The sequence below is a fragment of the Bombina bombina genome, chromosome 2 (genome assembly GCF_027579735.1).
Source record: "Bombina bombina isolate aBomBom1 chromosome 2, aBomBom1.pri, whole genome shotgun sequence".
In the NCBI taxonomy this organism is placed as follows: domain Eukaryota; kingdom Metazoa; phylum Chordata; class Amphibia; order Anura; family Bombinatoridae; genus Bombina; species Bombina bombina.
In genome coordinates this window covers 339,895,046-339,901,736 of record NC_069500.1, presented here as the reverse complement: position 1 = coordinate 339,901,736, position 6,691 = coordinate 339,895,046, and the positions used below count along the sequence as shown (strand labels likewise).

General features: G+C 35.4%; 1 protein-coding gene across 1 annotated transcript in view; it reads left to right on the top strand.

Moving 5' to 3' along the window:
* Positions 1 to 222: 222 nt before the first annotated feature.
* The window catches only part of RPH3A (rabphilin 3A), a 496,507-nt gene continuing 490,038 nt past the window's right edge, over positions 223 to 6,691 (top strand). The window contains exon 1 of the mRNA XM_053701695.1: positions 223 to 358. The gene's annotated coding sequence lies outside the window, so the exon portion shown is untranslated. The remainder of the gene's footprint in view (positions 359 to 6,691) is intronic.

The window sequence follows — 6,691 nt, the reverse complement described above, 5'->3', positions numbered from 1 at the left end:
CAATATTTGGAGTGTGCCTAAACTTAAATGAATTTTAGTTTCAGTGAGCTCTCTGTCTCCGCTATGTAGGCCTACTTCAAATAGGGCCCGCCCCCCCCCCAGCAAAATGCAATGTGTGAGATGCGGGTAGTGACGTCATGCTCCCATTGACTTGCATGGGAGAGACATTGCCTCCCGCCGGCACTGCTCGGCCAAGCCCTTTTTCTTTGAAAATCTCAACAGTCCAAAAGACGGTGAAGTCGATGAGGCCAGTAAGGCCATTTCTTGTTGGTCTGTTGATGTTTTGAACTTTGGGGCCTCAGCCAGAGCGTATACATAGTATGGAGCAGACAGATTACAATTAGTTGCCCAGAATCGGGTGAGTCAAGTTAAAAGCTTTATAAGATGTTGAATCTGGATAGTGGCTGTTGCTACTATTTATCTTTTTTCAGTCCAGAGGTAGTTATCCTTAATGTATTTGATCTCATTGAGATACAGTGGTGTAACTACGTGGGAGCACAGGGGTGCAAAATCACCCAGTTTTTCAGGTTCCAACGCCCATCCATTACAGTGAGGAGGCGGGACAAAATGGCCCTTCCCTGCAAATGTTATTCCTGCCCATAGCTCTAACTGCCGAGTAATGCCACCAGAACAACTTAAGCTTTGCTCATATGCTTTCCTGGCTTATTCAGGACAGTGTTTGCCACCCATGTTGAAAGCCCCATTGCTGTAAGATGTCCTTCAGATGGGGTGATGGAGATAAATTAGACACTTATCTTTTTTTGCCGTATCCCTTTAAGTTAAATGGCAAACATTCATATTTTTTGTCTGAAAAGGTTAATTATCACTTCTCATTTTTTTTCTTCTTATGACTGTCCATGCATTTATTTCTGAATGATGGCTTGAGAGTGGATAAAAGATAATACTCATCATTGTATCTCAGTGGGAAGTTTATACCATTTTGCAGAGCTTTAGAAATACTGAAATACAGATCCACCAGGAATGTATTTTCATTACCCACCCACAAAGTATGCTTTTTTCTGAAAATGTTAATTGTCAGATACTAATTGCAGATTATTGCACACAAAAACACAGCTTGTGAAACAATATGTACAGAACCTCAGTAAAGAATACTAGTGTAAAAAAAATACAAGTATTATTGTCTGTCATTGTTGTCAGCTGTATCACAGAATAAAAGATTATATTCTCATGGAAAGATAAAGAGTAGGATTAATTATATAGCAGCACACATCTAGCATGCAAATCAGCTGTAACCGAGAGAGCAAGGAAAAAAAGACATTCCCTTTAATGGCATAACTATGTAGCAATAGAAATGTAATTTAAATTTCATATCATCGGCAAAATTACTTTGCACATGGCTTGAGCGACTAACAATTAATTTTCATCCTGTTTGTTTGTCTCTATTGCGTGCCTACCTTAATATGTTTTATCGAACATAAAGCCTTTCAGTTTCCACTAAACCACAAGGGATGCTCTGGAAACTAATTCATTGCATGTCCCTTATTGGGCCAGTGAGCACCAACAATCATGTACCCTAATGGATGTGTGCAGCATCACCCTTATTATCACTATTTCAGTGAAAGCCTAATTAATGCCATTTAGCTGTCATGCAGATTAGGGAGATTCAATTATTATTATTTTTTTTTTTTTACATATTTATGAAACATCTTGTATCATTATCAGCATTCTAGAAAGCTATTAAATAAATGCTAAACCATCTTCTGTAGGGACAGAAAGAAATACAGCTCATCTAAATGTAGTTATTTTCTGGATACAGCTGACAGGTTATTTGTCATTAATATGAAACTGTAAGGGAGGGAGGTTTTTCCATGGAACACATGAATGGAATGCAGCCATCTCCCATGTTGTATTGTGTGAGAGCCATTCATAGCCTAGCCAGGCACGCTCTGCAGTACGCTGCTGATGCTGGCATGCTCTGAGCTGATGAGGTGTATTGATTCTCCTACTGCTCCCAGCCCAGGAGAGTGCGCACACATTGCCTGCTCAGCAAGAGCCAACAGAAGCATTTGCTGCCTTTCCAGAGACCTGTCAGCTGCATACAATCTGGACGGAAATGTAGTGTAGCACTTTCCTTACATCCCTGCTTTTATTTAATGTATTAGGCAACTTCAGATATTTATACAGCTCAGTCAGTATCTGTTAAAAGAAGGGATTAGTGCTGTTTTTTCTTCCACTGAACTGCACCATTTAAGGTAATTTGTTTGCAATTATTTTTTTGTATTGTTTGCACTAATCGAGCATTTCATTCCATACAGGATGCACATATGTTTATGGTGTCTGATTTGTGTTGCTTTGTAGGATATAACCATGGAAGATTGAATGAGTATTGTGTGCTGCAGTTTCATGTTTAATAGTACGTGGAAAGGGAGATTTTAACCCTTTCATGTAACAATATAAGCACAATCCCTTTTCATGTATACATCATTCAAGCTGCTGCTTTAATTAAATTAAAAGCTACATTTTTAGTAATTTCACAGAAAAAAACTGCATTTGTGCAAATGTTTTTTTCTTTCTTTCCAAAGTGTAACCTCAACTTGTTTTATGTAATTTTACACATTTTCATTATTTTTATGCAGTAACTTGGTTAAAACTGATAATTTATTGTTTTGGACTGAATAATGAAATTCATATGGGGAAATTGTAATACCTGCAATGCTAGGCAGAACTTGGCTGCAAAATGGGTCTTACAGTTTGCTGCAGGTCTGTGCTACATAACCATTGAAAGCTTTTCACCCCCCACCCCCAATCTTTTTGACAATGTGCTGACTATTACCAATGACCAGTGGAAGTGCCTTTGTTATGTTGCTAAAGGGTTAAAAGCATCAATCAAACAACATTGTCATAACAGTAATGCCATTTTAACCTAATTTACTCTGTGCTGGAAAACGCTCAGGAATAATGTGGGATAACATATTTGGTTATAAGAATAAAATGAATCCATGCTCCCTTACTCTAAACTTGAATAAGGTTAATTTAATTAATAAAGTGTCAAGTGACTTTATATCTGCCAGTATATAATTACAGTATTGTAAAATCCTTGGATTAGGATCAGTGGGCTGTTTGCACCCTAAAGTATGTTTATTTTGTGTGTTTATTGAAGCAACAATAGCCATATAACTACTGCTACCAATGGTATGCCAAATAATTGTCTTGACCTGTAAGGATATTGTATATTTTAAACATTTTGCATTGTAATTTTAAATTTTGTGTATTTTGTTTTTGCATTAACAGCATTGATTTGCATAGTACTTTGAATTAAAGTCAACGAGTTGACTTGTAATTACTTCAGTACAGACTTAATTTGATTATATTATTTAACCCTTTGCTGTGAAACAATCTAATTTGTCTGTGTTAGGTTTGGTGGTAACAGCTGCATTAATAGACCGCAAGGAATAAATGTTTATTTTTTAAAACTTTTAGATCTGACACAGATTAAATAAATGAACAGGTTAGCACTTGTTTAGTGTGAAAAGGGGAACTAGTAATTGCACCAGCTAACAGTGCAACTAAAGTACATCACATTTTACATAGTGCTATGCTATTTAGCCCAGTTCATCTAGACAGCAGGGGTTTGTGCTTTAGTAAATGTGCCTATTTGTGACTCATTATTGGGTCTTCTGCATTACTAATCTGACAGTTCCCTAGATTCTCTAAATATTGAACAGCCTCTGTTCTGTTTCCTACATTATTCTATACAATTTACTCATTAAACAGCAAATACTTCTCCATTTTTATGCAATAGGTTGTGTAAATTAACAGTACATAGGGAAGATTAGAGACGTTGTTTTAGTGAGATAAAAGAAGTGGAGAATCACAGTGATTGAGATGTCTGTAATAACAGAAGGAAATCCTAAGGAAAACTAATTTATAGAATTTGAAAAAGTTCCATTCAATACTGTATTGGATAATCCTAATATGTTAAATAGATATTCTAATAAAAAATACTATTTCATTAGCATTTTTAAACAATTAAACATATTTTCTTACAATGTGGTAAACCCATGCAAATGAGTTAAATAGTTACATTTGCACACTCCACTCATTTCTGGGTTACTTCAAAGTAAGGATATGTTTGGTAAATCAATTATGAATAGGCATACATATGTAAGCTCCAACCATTGGCTGCATCCTTACATGCAGTAGCCTATGAGTTTACCTTTTGACTATCCATCCATGTAGCTCATTTACATGTTTAAACACAGTAAACTACCTTTTCTATTTATCTGGGCTCAATTTAAAGTCCCAAGCTACTAGTAGTCAGGTCATAATGTTACTCACCACTGATCCCACCCCCTCTTTGCATATGCTTAGCCATTATGAAACACCTTCTGTGTAGTAATTTTTAATATTTGTTATTTAAAACCTTTACAAATTAAGTCTTTTTTTAATACAATTATTAAAATACCTAGATTTGCTGTACATTTTCAGTGTATAGACAGCATTTATCTCCCTCTCACATGATGCAAAGTTGTGTAAACCAGGGCAGATTTAATGTAAGGCAGCAGGGACATGAGGCAAATTTGTTTTAGTGTCCAATTTGCTTTTTTTAATTTTGCATGGTTAGTAGCCTGGACAACTAACCGTGGGTGGCCTTTAACTTGATAAAAGGGACACTAATTTGAAATATCTGATTTTGCCTACAGAAACTGCCACCTATACTGATCTTGTCAATACTGCAGTATTTGCTATAGAAAAGCTATGTAATCGAGATGTAGTGGCAGTGGGTGTTAAAGAAAAAGTGTCCCTGCAGCTACTTTGTTTGAATAGATTATCCCTTTAAATTAATTGTTGGGGTACAGAACATTTCTTACTTCCCCACAATATTCGTTTAAATTAATATTTTATGCAAATCCCCCTACTTTGCAACCACACTAGGATATATTAAATCAAAAATAACTAAAAAACTATCAAAATCTCTTAAACTACCTTTTGTTGCTTAAGTTTTTATACATAAAGCTCCAAAACTCTCCCACCTGAATCCAGAAATGCTCCTTAATTGATACTGACTACCAATCAACCCTCTCCTATCAAGCCTCCTATATCCCCTCATTTTGTATTGCCCCCAGACCTCAAATCAGGGACCTACACTGCACTACTGTTTATTATGCCTATCCCTCTGCGCTTCTCACGTGCGCATCTTCTCAGCGCCTTCACACGTCAACTGTGATCCAAGTTCAAGGCAATAAATATTTATTTAAAAGAAAATGTTCTTTGAAAATAAATGCTTTAAAATGGTGTATCTAAAGCGTGCAGTGAATTTTCCAATATTTCTATTCATCATCAACTACACAAACCGTGGGTGTCAAGCCCTGCATTGATAATAAATCATTATTTTTACACAAGAACACTAAAGTCAGTGCATTTTAGTTTTGTATAGAAGCATTTTTGATATATAAATATATATAGTTTCTAGTAAAAGCTATCACTGTTTATAGTGCTGTGCATAAGTGAATGTGGCGAGTATGGGTATATACTCTGTGCACCCTCATTAGGCTTTGCTCAGTGAACCAGCTGTTGCTTATGTCATGGTAGTGAAATTGCAAACTGATTCATTATTGATAAAATACTTTTTAAAGTAACACTGCATTTCTATATGAGACCAAGAGCAATTGCAAACACACACTGCATTTCTATATGAGACCAAGAGCAATTGCAAACACACACTGCATTTCTATATGAGACCAAGAGCAATTGCAAACACACACTGCATTTCTATATGAGACCAAGAGCAATTGCAAACACACACTGCATTTCTATATGAGACCAAGAGCAATTGCAAACACACACTGCATTCACCTTTACAAAGTAAAGTGATTTTTTGATAGAATCATTTTTTGTTCCTACAACTATATTGCTAAAATGATTTTATTCAAAATATACTGCAGTTTTGATCACCACAACAGTTTAAAGGGACAGTTAACACCAAAATTGTTATTGTTTAAAAAAGATAGATAACTCCTTTACTATCCATTCCCAAGCTTTGTACAACCAACATTGTTATATTAATATACTTTTTAACATTTAAACCTCTAAATTTCTGCCTGTTTCTAAGCCACTACAGACAGCCGCTTATAACATGCTTTTGTATTCGTTTTTTATAACATGAGACTGCTATTCCATGTGTGCCATATAGATGGAGTTGTGGCTGACAATGCACTAATTGGCTAAAATGCATGTCAATACATAATAAATAAATAAATAGCCATGTGATCAGGGGGCTGTAAAAAGAGGCGTAGATATAAGGTAATCACAGAAGTTAAATTAATATAACCATGTTGGATATGCAAAGCTGGGGAATGGGTAATAAAGGGATTATCTATCTTTTTAAACAATAAAAATGTTGGGTTTGACTGTCCCTTTAAAATATACAATTTGTTAGTACAGCCATTACTAGGCATATTTATTTTACATGTTTTGTTCTTCAAAATAGACAGACTTTTAAGATTTTTAAATATGCTGTCCATAAATATATTTATGTAGAACAATCAAATGTCTTAGTTATTGCAGTTTTTTTTCCTCATCAGGAATTGCTAGGCTGCTTCTCCTTACAAGATTATTTGGCAGAATACCCACACAAGTAAATTGTGCAGCCACTGTAAAAGGGCAAGCCAGTTTGTCATATATTGACATTTGTTCTTCTGCTTAAAAAGAAACAAAACGAAAACCTGAG